General features: G+C 47.5%; 1 protein-coding gene across 1 annotated transcript in view; it reads left to right on the plus strand.

Moving 5' to 3' along the window:
• Positions 1-5,119: 5,119 nt before the first annotated feature.
• The window catches only part of Pik3r5 (phosphoinositide-3-kinase regulatory subunit 5), a 64,779-nt gene continuing 56,492 nt past the window's right edge, over positions 5,120-13,406 (plus strand). The window contains exon 1 of the mRNA XM_042694481.1: positions 5,120-5,211. The gene's annotated coding sequence lies outside the window, so the exon portion shown is untranslated. The remainder of the gene's footprint in view (positions 5,212-13,406) is intronic.

Below are 13,406 nucleotides of genomic sequence, written 5' to 3' on the forward strand. Positions count from 1 at the left end.
GGAGGTCAATAGGAGTGTGACTTTGGAGGTTATATTCTGTCCCCACTTCTTCCTCCATCCATCCTTCTACCCCTCTCTGCCCCAATCTCTCTCTGTGTTTTCTAGATGCCATGAAGTGAAGAGCATCTCTCCTCCACACCCTATTGCTGGGGTCATATGTTTGCCTAACCCCAGGCCCCAAAGCAATGGATCTGGCCAACCATGCACTGAAACTCTTGAAACCATGGACCAACATAAACCTTTCCTGTTTGAAGTTCTTTCCTCGTGTGTTTTGTCACAGCAGTTGAAAAGCTGGCTAAGACGCTAACCCACACCCTCATGAGAAATAAGATTCATTAACTCGAAGGCAGACAGCACAAGCTGCAACACCATCTCAGTGTGGTAGCTCTGTGGATCTCTTTATTTTTCACCCTGCAGTACAGTCAGATTATGATTTCCCTAAGTTACTTGGGCTAGTTCTTTTTGTCTCTGTGCTACTCTTCAATTTGTAACAGAGTTACAAATTAGGTTCTTTATAGTCCATGGTAGGTCCCCACCACATCCTGATTTTAGTTGATTATTTTTAGAGAAGACAGGGAGAGTTGCAACCATTACCATGGTTCTAAAACCTAGAACAAGCCAGATTCTGGCAGCTCATGCCTGTAATCCTAGCTACTCAGGAGGCTGAAATCTGAGGCTCTCAGTTCAAAGCCAATCCAGGCAGGAAAGTCTGTGAGACTCTTATCTCCAGTTAACCACCAGGAAACAGAAGAGGAGGTGTGGCTCCAAGTGGTAGAGAGCTACTCTTAAGCAGAAAAGCTCAGGGACAGTGTCCAGACCCTGAGTTCAAGCCCCACAACCAAAAAATAAAAAATAGGACAATACAAACGAGCATATTCAAAGAACTCTCATTTGTTCCAGATCTCCTATGTTCATTCCTGTTCATTCTCTCTTTCCATGCCATCTTCATTAACTGACTCACACTAGGTAACTCAGCTCATTAATTTTTTGGTGTTCCTTTTTGTATTTTCTTTTTAGGTCCAAGACTGGGACTCCAACTTATTACCTGACACTTTTGCTTACTGGTTAGTGTTCTACTAACTAACTGAGCTACACCTCCACCTCCCCTCTTTTTGTATTTCTTTTTGCACAAATAAGCAGTTACATCCTTTTTTTTTGGAAACAGGGGCTTCCTACATTTCCCCAACTGGTCTCAAATGTGTAATCCTCTTCCTTAGCCTCCTGAGTGCTGACATTACAGGCATATGCCACCACACTCTTCTAACATGCATATTTGGTTATATTCTTATCTTCCTTCTTATATGAAAGGTAGCATACTCTATTCACCATGGTGGTAAAATAAAATCAACTTGTTGTTCAGTCTTTAAACTTTTTTAATTAACTCATACTTGTAATTCCAGCTACTCAGGAGGCTGAGACCTGGAGGACAAATGTTCAAGGCTGTCCTGGGCAGAAGAGCATGTGAGATTCTATCACTAATTAACAGCAAAATGAAGGACTGGAGGCATGGCTCAAGTGGTAGAGTGCTGGCCATGAACAAGAAAGCATGAAGCCTGAGTTCAAGCTCTGGTACTAGAGCATGCGCACATGTGTATGCACACATGTACATACATACACACATGTACACACACCCACGAAATGTTTTGACATACTAGAGTTTGAACTAAGGCCTCATGCTTGCTAGTCAACATTCTACCAGTTGAGCCACATCCCTAGCCACCCAATCCTTTAAATTTTGATAGAAGTCACTTGTGTAGCTACGGGACATAGAGACTTCAAGAAAGAAGTTCTTCGATCATTTCAGAAGCATCTTTTTAAAAAGTTACTTTTGGGGTCATTTATATCTTATTAGGAAAGTAAAGATTTTGAGTAAAGCATGCGTTTTTTTTAAGTTGAGAAACACTTTCTACTGCCACGTATTTCTTTCCCGCACCGCTTGTGAAATTGCTGTGACACAGGCATTAGATCTCCAGTTTTCTATCCTCTAACCACGGCAGCTTGTCTTGCCCATTTTCATCTTCCATCTTTTCTCTGAATTCTAAGATAAATGACAAGGTTTGTGTTTGAACTCACAGACTGAGCTCTCTTTGGCTCCCGATCTCCTGTTTCCTGTTTTCACTAGCTTTAAATTTAGCAAGCCAAAGTTTCATGTTTTACTAATTCAGTCTATGACACTTCTATATGCAAACTCCTCTCAAATACCATGGAACACATGAACAGAGAAACATTTTAGTACATTCTCCTTTTCGGGGGTTTCACAGCTTTCTTTTAAAGGTCTTTTTGTCTTCTAATCTTTCCTATCTTTAGTTTTTTCAGTCTATCTTTCCCAAGAGTCGACATTCAGGAACAGCAGCCAAAGTGGCTCTCCAGAATACACAGTAACTAATCAGTTGGGCAAGTAAGTGGAGACAATCTAAGCAAAAAGATCTGAGTGGGGAAGGGCAAGGAGGAATGAAAACCCTAGTGCTGACCTTCTTGTCCGTACTGAGACGCACCTTACAAAGAGCAAGCAGAACCTGCAATGTTTAAGTGTGGATGTGGTTGTCTCCCCACCCCCTGGCCCAGGGTTTCTATTACTGGAAGCTTAGCCCCAAGTATGATGACATGAAGAGGTCCACAGTGGAACTTCTAAGAAGTGGAGTCTTGTGGGAAGGACTCAGGTCACAGGGGCCTTTTGGACTGATTGTCCAGGGCAGCTCTAGGAACTGTAAATTCAGAGCTCAAGACAGAAGTCACGGCTCTAGATCTGAGAGTTCTCGGTATGAAGGGATGGATGAAATGGTCCAGGGAGAAGAGGGACGGCCCCATCTTAAGCCTCAAGCATTCCAGAGTTTCAGGGACCATGAAGAAAATGAAGGCAGAAGAAGAAAGTCAATAGTGGTCAGATGTTGGGGAGGTTTGCAAGTCAGGTCTTTGAAAGGTCTTGTCAGTGAGGGATAAAAATGAAAACACTAGACTTGGTAGTTTAGTTGGTTTTTGTTTTGGTGTGTGTGTGTGTGTGTGTGTGTGTGTGTGTGTGTGTGTGTGTGTGTGTAAGAGAGAGAGAGAGAGAGAGAGAGACCTTCTTTCAGAGCACTGAGAAATAAATATAAGATGAGGAAGTACAGACAGAGTAGTCTGCCCTTAGAACACACTAGGCAGTGAAAGGAAGGAGGGATTGCAAATAGACCTATTTTTAAACCAAACAACACAAGAGCTGTACAAAATGGTACGTAATTGGGTGCCTGATGAGTGACAGAGACATCTTTCAGACCTTCCTCACTGGGCTGGGAAGTTTCTCATGGTTGTCATTCTGAGATTTAGCTAATACACAGATGCCGGGTGCTCTTGAGATAAGGATGACTATGGTGGTGCTTAGTGTTGGAGAATGACTTCCAGTTCAACATCTGGTGAAAAAGAGAGTGTTCCTCTCTGAGAGGATATGGGATCTGATCAAGTTGGCTTGATCCTGAAGTCAGCTCTACTGAGCAACTCTGTTTCAGCTTTCTTCCAGGCTCACTTTTAGGAATGCAGGCAAGGGAAGAAGTTGAGCTTCCCATAGCTTCTCTAGCAGTGTCTTCACCTTTGAAGGAACTCTCCTGCCCAGTGCTCATGGTTAATGCCTATAATCCTAGCTACTCCAGAGGGTGAGATGTGAAAATCATGGTTCAAAGCTGGACAGGAAAGTTCATGAGACTATCTCCAGTTAACCATTCAAAAGCCAAAAGTGGAGGAGTCTTTCATTTGGAAGAGTGTCGGCCTTGAGTGAAAAAGCCGAGAGTGTGAGACCCGGAGTTCAAAGCCCAGATAAGAGCACGTGAGTGCATGCATGCGCGCACATGCACACAGACATACACACACACACACACACACACACACACACACACGGAGTTCTCTCTTCATCCAACTTTTTGATCTGTCACACCTCGTTACTCTAGCCTCCTAGACTTCTGATTCCAGGGTAGTACTGTCTCCAGCCACCTCCAGGCTTTTCTACTTTTCTCCTCTTCCTCCAAGTAGGGGCTGGGGAGACAAAGAGGGAGACCTTGTCCACTCTTACCAAATTGTGTGCCCTCCTTTCTGTGACACAGGTCCTGGGGGTGAAGGTGGGGTGAGGATTGCAGGGAAGAGTAGGAGAGGTACCTGGTGGGCACAGGGCCCTTCCCATCAATGAGGACAGGCTGGAACCAGTTCTTCTGTGCCTGTCTAAGGGGACTTTCTGTTTCTGCCCATGGGAGGAACTTACTTTTTCTTGGTATTTAGGGAGTCAGGAAAGAAAAGCCTTTGGTGTTGACATTTCTCAAAGTTTCAGACAGGGCTGCGGCTTTTGCCCAACACTAACACCACGTCCTTGTGGCCGGTTTGGGATGCCTACCTCTTACCAGGGGCGGGCAATGGGACCCAGCTAAAGTGAAGCCGACCCTGTGGGAGGTCCAGGGCTGAAAAAAAAAAAACAAACCTAAACTGGCTAGGGATTTCTAGAAGGTTCCTACCTAAGGATGAGCCGGGGAAGGGGGGAGGGGCCAAGATGTCAAGTGGTTGGCACAAGCGTCAATGCAGGCATTTTAAGGGTTAAATGCACCCCAAAGAAAATAGAACTTGGAGGAGGAAGTGGGGCGCTGGGTCGCAGTGAGAGGAGGAAACAGCTCGTCCGAGCTTCCTCTTTCTCCTCCTTCCCCGAAGCCCCCACCTCAAGCTTCCCCAGGTCTCCCCTCCGACATCTGCTCTTCCTCACCCCCGCCACGACCCCTCGCCTTACTCCGGGGGGGGGGGTCGTGATGTCGGGGGTGGGCGTCCCTCCGGGCGCCTCGATGCAGGGGACGGCGCCTGTTCCTCCCGAGGGCCGGCGGGGACCAGAGGCTCTGAGTCCTGGGATTCCCGGGCCGCGCCCGCCGCTGCTTGCACCTGCCGCACCTGCTGCACCAGCTGCACCTGACTGCGCCGCCGCAAGGTGGCGGGAAGAGGCCGGCCCAGCGCCGGGTCCCGTCCCACTTCCAGCAAGCCCCGCCTCATTGGTGGGGGTCTGTCCCCGCCCCGCCCCTAGAATAAGCGTTGGCCCCGCCTCGTTGGCGGGTCTGCCCCTCTCGGCCACGCCCATCCGCAGGCCACGCCCCCAGCCCGCGGAGGCCGGTCGGGCAGATGCTGGGAACCAGCTGCCCCGGTCCCAGCCGTGGAGCCGTGGTCCAGGTCGTCGCCGCTGGAGAGGGGCTCGGCGCCCGGCGGGTTCTGCAGGTGCGTGTGTCTGGGTGGCCGGGTGGGGCACCGAGGGCACAACCGTGGTGAGTTGGGGACCTCCGGGGAGCAGCGGGCTCGGAGGGTCACGCCGTCCTGGAAACAGACTGGGCATCCCCAGGACCTAATTAGCCTTGGGCACCACCTCCAGACCCTGGGCCTTGGGATCGGGAGCCTGGCCCTGTCCATCTCGAAACCTTCTGGGCAGCATCGACATGAGGGGTCGATCCTTTGCCATCAGGATGTGGGCGTCCTGAAAGTGGCTGGTGTGGGGGAGGGAAGGAGGAGTATTTCCAGGCTGCCCCCTGCTAGTGAACGTGGATCCTCCCCCCCCCCCCCCTGCTAGAGGTTCACACACTTCGCGCTGAGGGGATCTGGGTTTGCACGCTGGTGCGCGTCCCCTGAGTGTGGATGCGTGTGTATACATGTGTTTGCGCGTGCGCTGTGCCTGGGCGGGGGTTGACCCATCTAAGACAAAAACGCAAGACGTTCAGGGACAGTAGGAGGAAGGAGATTGTTCAGAGGGAAAAGGAAGGCGAGATGAAAGCAGCAGGATGTGGTATAGAGTTAAGCCTCCTCCAGAGAGGAGGGGTGGGTGAAGGGTGAAGGAGGGCTAAAAGTAGGCCAAGTCTGCCTGGAGGATTCTGCTGGATGGCCATCCTCTTCCTCCCTCCCAGGGGCTGCTCGGTCTTCTTAGCCACACACACACACACACACACACTCTCTCTCCTTGCTGATTCCCTCCCAGAGCTGAGCTGTTCTCCTAAAGCATTTGTTAAAGCACATGCTTGTACCAGCCCAACAGCATGGCACTCCAGGAGTGACATCTAGAATGTGTATTTTTCAAAAACTGAATAAGCTCCTTAAAGTGATGGCACTAAGGTCATTGCTTGGGTGCCACATATAGGGGACGTGGAAAAGGGAGGGGAGTTACAGCTGTGAGGCCTTCAGCTTTCTACTTCTACCAGCCTCAGTCTCCTCCACAAACCAGGTCTGTGTGGAAGATGACAGGTGACATGTGTGATGCAAACAGCTGCATCCTGGGTGTTTGTAAACCCAGAGCGGCCATGTAGCTCCTCCTAGCTTCCTCAGTGTGGGCTCTGCATTGAAGATCTGCACTTAGGACCTGCAGAAGACAATTTTGGATGGTCAAGCTCTTTCTGCTTTGCAATATACACCCTCCTCTACCTTTCGAATGACAAGTAGCCAGGCCCAAGGTGGAGGGCAGGAATGCTCAGGGCCTTTGTGTAATGAGCTTATGTGGGATTTTAGGGACCCATCTCCTCTCATCTGCAGCTTAGGTCAGGAATGATCCATTATCTTCCCTCCCCAGACTGCTGCGGAAGCAGACTATCTTCCCCTCCCTCTTTCCTACCCACTGGCTTTTGTTTCTGTTGAAAGTCATCAGATTGGAAGCTCCCTGGTAGTGCTGGACAGCAAGTATGAGAAGCGAGGTGCTGGTAGCTCATGCCTGTAGTCTTATCTACTCAGGAGGCTGAGATCTGAAGATCTTGGTTTGAAACCAGTCTGGGCAGGAAAGTCCATAAGACTCTTATTTCTAATTAACCAGCAAAAAGCTGAAAATGGAGCTGTGGCTCAAGTGATGAGAGTGCCAGCCTTTAAAGGGGGAGAAGCTAAGAGAGAGCACCCATGTCCTAGGTTTAAGGCTCAGTGTCAGCACCAAAAAGTAGGTAAGAGGCTGGCTGGGGTGTAAGGATGAGAAGAGAGGGTGGACTCTGTGGGCCCTGGCTGCTGGAAGCTGCTCCATCATCTATAATCAGAAATGCACTGCTTGGAGACCTGCTCTTGGCTGAGATGCGAAATTGTGCCTGGGTAGCTGAAAGCTTGGAAGCCTCAGCTTGAGTTCAGTTGAGCAGTCAAATTGGCTGATATGGCATTCATTCCAAGAATCTCAATCCAAGTGATTGAAATGGCTAGTCCTATAGAACTTCTGTTGTTGTTGTTTTGGTTTTTTTTTTTTTTTGCTTCAACTGGTAAACTGAAATTCTAAATCAATGCATGGAGGAAGTTTCTAGAATGATGCAACAGAATGAGCAACAAGCCAAAAGAGAGGTATATGATCTTCTCCTCTCCCCCTCCCCCACCCATGCAGGGTTGGGGAACAAATCCAAGGCTCTGCATTTGAGGGCAAACACTGTACCACTGCACCACACCCTGTACCTCTGCAGCTCAGTAGTAGAGCACTTTACTAGCTTGATTAGTGAGTCTCTCATATAGATGGGAGGAGAGACTCCCCTGGGCTTACACAGCTATAGAAGACATCTGTTACATATAAAGATATGTCCTCAATTTAAAGATGAATGTATTTTGCTATGATGTCTTACAATTATAATGGACACACAAAATAATGGTATGTATTACAATGAATCTTTGGGAGTTCTGGTTTCTTTCCATTTTGATTTTATATTTGTGTCAGTACTGGGCTTGAACTCAGGGCCTAGGCACTGTCCTTTGGCTTTTTTCCTCAAGGCTGGCACTACCACCTGAGCCACTGCCCAATTCTAGCTTCTGGGTGGTTAATTGGAGATAAGAATTTCACAGACTTTTCTGCTGAAGCTGGCTTCAAATTGCAATCCTCAGAGCTCAGCCTCCTGAGTAGCTAGGATGATAGGCATGAGTCACCGGTACCCAGCCACACTTTGAGATATCCACATCCTTCATCACTATTTTACAAACAAGGAAACTGAGGGCTGAAGCCACCGCTACTGCCAGAGCTGGGCTGCCTCTGGCAGGTGCTCTTATCCAGAGATGACAAAGCTTGAGTGGCATCCCGTAGGTGTCAGGCATATGCCTTGTACTTCCAGGCATGGATTGTAGCTATCCACAGACGTTAGCTGTCTCTGGTCACCTCTAGGCTAGTTTCTTCTGATCATTTGGATAAGGAAGACATGGTTGTAACAAGGCACAAGAGAAGAGAAGGACTAACAGATGGGGGAAGGTAGTTGATTTTTATGGCATGGAGCAAAAATAAATCTTTCAGAGCCTCCCAAGTCCATTATTGGCTGCCAGGTTGGGCATAAGAGCTTGACTTCAATGGGCCTCCTGCTTCTAATCTCTTCCCTAAATGGTGATTATGAAAAGAGGAAATCTAAGTGAGCTGCTTCATCACTAGAGTCCCTGCAGAACTGCCCCTGCCCTATTGTGAAGATTCATGCCCATAAGCATGGGTGCCAAGGTCTTCTGCCCTCCAGCTCAGACCCCCCTCCTCTTGCCTCCTCTTGGGAAGCTAATTACAAATGTCTCCTTCTATATCCAGATCAGTTTCACCTTCTGAAGTCTTCCCTGACTCTCCGCCTACCCCATAGCACTTTTTCTCTGTCCCTTATGGCCTTATGTGGCACCAACTCTCCAGTCCTACAGGGGACTGGCCAGAGACTTGGCATATGTGCAGCCTGCTCACTGGCGCTACCAGTGACATCAGACAGACACCTTGAGTCTTCCCAGGAAGTCCATCAGTGCATAGCCCCAGTGGAAGTTGCCCAGATGGAGGACAGTGCAGGCGGTGGCGGGTGGGGTCACCAGGGAGTGGTGTGCTTTTCATTTTCATGTCCTTCAGAGACTTCTTGTTGCTGTTGTTGACCTAGGCAAATGAGTGAGTGTGGTTTTTTTCCATGGGGTGGGGGGTGGAGTAGGGGGCTTGAATAGAGTATCAGAGGTAAATGAAAGTGGCTTCCAAGGACACAGAGACAGCCCTTCCTGCCCTTCTTGGGGAAGACAGTCTAAAGGTTCAGACACTGAACACACACACACACACACACACACACACACACACACACACACACACGGTTTCGTTATAGCCATGAGAATCACAGGATACCCTGAGATGGTGGAACAGGAGCCAAATACAGTTTGGAGTTAGAGAAAAGCCTCCATGAAAAGCTTCTATTTAAGTTGAGACTTGAGAGATATGAAATAAAGGAAATAAACACTCAAGATCACAATAGTACCTAACAATTAGCAAACAGTTGCTAATGGATCTGTGGGTGCATTCTCTTGTGCACTATTCAGCAACTCAGGGAGGAGGGGGGCGTGGAGTAGGTGAGCTTCCTCTTCCATGGGAAATAGACATTATAGCTAGAAATAGACACAGGGCTGACCAGGAACTGGCCTAAACCAAGGTCTCAGTTTCCTGCCCTTTTCTTTTCCATGCTGTACAGTCTAGTTGATGGATAGTCAGGTCCTAAATATCATTATGAAGGCTCCCTCTTCAGTAGCTCTCAAGATCCTCTGCATTTGCACCTCTCCATCACCAGCAAAGGAAGTCTCCATCCATGGAAAACCCTACCCCATTGCTGGCCACACCTTCTTCCTGTCCCACCTGGGAGCCACTCTTCTTGTAGGGCTGCAAAACCCAGCTCTTAATCTCTTGTATTATACATGAAGTCACATAGTCTACTCCTACACCCTTCATCTCTATCCAGAGCTGTCCTTCTACTCATGAAGTCTTTGCAGACATAGCACTGGGTGTTGGTCTGAGTGTTTGTTCCTGTGTGGCTTGGTGGTTTGGGCTCTTGTCAGGCAAATCTTCATACAACCACTTCCCCACAGCATGGCCAAGGTGGCGGCCAATCTTCTCCTTGTGCTCTCATATTAGTCAGATCATATCTATACCTCCTGCTCTCCAAGAAGTCTCAAACTCTCTCTAGATTGTGGGCCCCTCTGAAAAACAGACGGAAGTAATAGATCAGTAAACATGCCTGAATGTGTGGTTACACATATGTGTTCTCTCTCTCTCTCTTTCTCTCTCTGTTTTGCATAAAATTCCAGAGTCTTCTCAGACTTTTGTACTCCAACAAGGAACCTAGCTTCATTCTAGCCACATTCTAGAAAGTGCAATTTTCTCCATGCTGATTTTTTAAAATATAACCTGCAACATAGATTCAAGGCAGTTGTTGTCAGAGGCAGATGGGGTGGGGGGGGGGGATGATGAGTAGTAAAAAATATGCAGAGGACACCCCCTATGAGTCACTGGTAAGAATTCAAGGTGGTGTGCTAGAGGTGAAGCTTTCTGGTCATAAACTACCCACCTCTATGGCTGGATTGTTTTTTTACCAAGTTTTGAATTCAACCCATTTCCATGATGATACATGAGCAATGTCTTTACTCATAGATTCCTGACAAGAAGCCCTTCTGCTCTAACCCCCAACCAGGGAACCAGATTTATGGCTAGGACCAAGAGACAGAGAAAAATGTGTCTGTGTCCATTTGCATGAGTAAAAACCACCTGGGATCCGAGAGGCCTGCACCTACTATATACAGCCTCCCAGAAGCTTGGGACGGGACTCTATTTCTCTGATTTGATCATGACTTGTCAGGAGTCAAGTATAATGTCTAAAGGAAGTTTGTTCAATTCCTTATTTATAAGGAACTCTACAAGCATGTCAGATGGTGAGATGTCAAACGCATTTTTAAGCATCTACTTGGGAATGCTTATATTCTTCTGTCCGAGGTTTATAAGACATGTCATATCATTAAGTTCCTTGCATTGAGCCTTCCTTGCATTCCTGGAAGGAATAAAATACTTCCTGTCAAGATGTTGTATTCTTTTAGTTCAGTGTTGCATTTGGTGGCTCATTGGAATTCTTTCATTGGTACACAGATCCTAGCTTCCCATTACTATCACAGAGACTTGAGAGAACCAACTTACAAAGAAAGGATTAGTTTTAGAGTCTGCAGTTGACCTATGGTTGGCCTTGTTGCTTTTGCCCTGTGGTGAGGTGACACATTGTGGTAGAAGTGTTTGACAGAGCAAAACTCATGGTAGCCAGGAGAAAAAAAAAGAAACAGGAAGAAAAGAGAGAAACAGAGACAGAGAGACTGAGAGAGAAGGACACAGAGAGAGAGACAAAGAAAGAAAGACAGAGAGAGAGAAAAGAGGTCCCACAGTCTCCTATAGGGCGACAACTCCAATTACCTAAAGATCTCCAATTAGACGCTATCTCCTAAATGTTCATCACCCTGCAGTGATACCAAGTTGGGGGTCCAAGCCTTTCACCTGTCCATCTTTGGGAGACATTTAAGATACAAACTATAATAACTCCTAAGTGAGTTTTCACTTGGTCTTCTTTTTTCTGTGCTGCCATTAACAGTCTTTCATATGCTGGCTTTGCAAACTGATTTTGGAAGCAATTCATCTTCTCCTACACCCTGTGTCAGTTTATGAATCAGGGCAACAGTGTCCCTTGAGATTTGGGAGAACAACTCTGGTGTTTCAGGCTTCATCTGGATTCCTGGATTGTCAGTCCCTCAGCTCCCTTTGGTTTCTTCCTTAAATTCTTCTAAGTACATGCCTATAAACCAATTTCCCCTATCTGATACCTGAGAATCATCATTGACCCCTGACCCTGTAGTCAGCCACTGAGTCCCCAAGTCCTTACTTAATAGCACTTCAGCTTGTGGGAAGGCCAGTTTCACACAGCAGGGCAGGTTTGCCTGGATTGAAGCTTAATCCTATGTGTCACCTTCACAGAGGATGCTAATCAATCACTCAGTTTGTAGCCAGAGAAAGGTGACCAAGGCGGAAATGACATAATATGAAATTATTAGAGGCATAGACACTGCTCTCCAAGATGAGGAGACAGGAGAGAAGCAATGCCTGTCTTCATATTTGAAGAGCAATGTCCTTTGGAAAGGTAAAGGTCAAGTTGGGTGCCATGGCTCATGCTGGTAATCCTAGCTACTCAGGAGGCTGAGATCCGAGGATTGCTGTTCAAAATCAGCCCCACCAGAAAAGTCCATGAGATTTTTGTTGCCAATTAACCACTAACAAGCTGGAAGTGGAAGTGTGGCTCAAGTGGTAGAGTGCTAGCCTTAAGTGATAAAACTAAGGGACAGTACCCAGGCCCTGAGTTCAATTCCCATTAGCAGTACTAATAAAGAAAAAGGGTGAGGAGAAGAGAGAAAAGGAGAGGAGAAGAGAGGGAAAAAAGAAAAGAAAAAGAAAGGTAAAGATCCTTCCCCAGGATGGAAATGGGACCATTGAAAGGAAATACTTCAGCTTGATACAGGAAGATCTTAGAGAAATCTAGAACAGAGTTTTATTGTAACAGTTCTCAATTGGAGGAAGTATTCAGAGGAAAGCCATGGCAGATACGGTAGAAACAGCTCATAGTGACAGTGTCTGACTGGTTGCATAAAGATTGATCATTCTGAAAACAATTTGAATTTAGGAAGTCCAGTGGCCTTGAATTAATAAATAGCAAAACTGGGCGGTTCCCTCAAACATGACATATCCCTGCTCTACATCCTGTTCTGGAGGAGGAGCTGTTAGGAAGCCATTAGTATTTTTTGTGGGACCCTGAGCCCCCTATCCCCCCCACCACCACTGGACACTCAAGATGGAGCTTTTCTTAGGGTCTCTTGTTCCAGGCATCTCTGACACCTAGTGAAATAAACTGAGTCCTTCTGTGGGTATTGCAGGTGGCCAAGCCACTACGTCTCCAGTTGAGTTGGGCTGCATGTTTGTGGGGCTTGTTTGTGGGGCTTCTGAGCTAGCGTTTCATAAACCTTTGCATTTTTGCATTCACTTCTGTACTGACATCTTGGGAGTTTCATTCTGAGAAATCTAGAAGCTCTGAGCTTTTCTATGCCCTTTACTATACTGGAGAGAACTTGGGGAGGCTGTGGTATAATATTCAGGCTGCAAAGTGGGAATAGATGTGCTCTCTCATCCTGATTCCTTGTTATTATCTCATCTTTCTGGGTCTGTTGTCTCCTGGACCAAATAGATTCTGACCTGGGGGTTTGTTTACACACTCCTGCTCCCTGGAAGAAGCCAGGTAGGAGCTGCTCTGATGACCGCCAAACAGAGACTTGCTTCCCTTTCTCCTGGTATTCTCCTCCGGAGGGGAGGTCCTCTTCAGACCCCAGAGTAGTAGTCCCTCCCTTCAGCCCTCTAAGGTGGCTTTGTGCAGGCAAACCTTGGAGGTATGGCCACCACTCACGCTTTCTTGGCTCTTCCCTCACTATTCACCCCTGCTGGGTCCCCCTACCAGGAGCTCCTCTCTCACCACTCACCCCTGCTGGCTCCTCTTCTCCCCAGCTCTGGATATGCTGCTCTCCCTTACTCGAACTCTTATCAGCCAGCCCCTCTGCGATCCTTACCTGGATGTCTGTCTCAGAGTATGCCTGCATCCTGAGCCTCACTGTACCCTCAGGGCAGGCTTCCTCCACAG

Source organism: Dipodomys spectabilis, unplaced genomic scaffold (genome assembly GCF_019054845.1).
Source record: "Dipodomys spectabilis isolate Male_0828 unplaced genomic scaffold, ASM1905484v1 ptg000004l, whole genome shotgun sequence".
In the NCBI taxonomy this organism is placed as follows: domain Eukaryota; kingdom Metazoa; phylum Chordata; class Mammalia; order Rodentia; family Heteromyidae; genus Dipodomys; species Dipodomys spectabilis.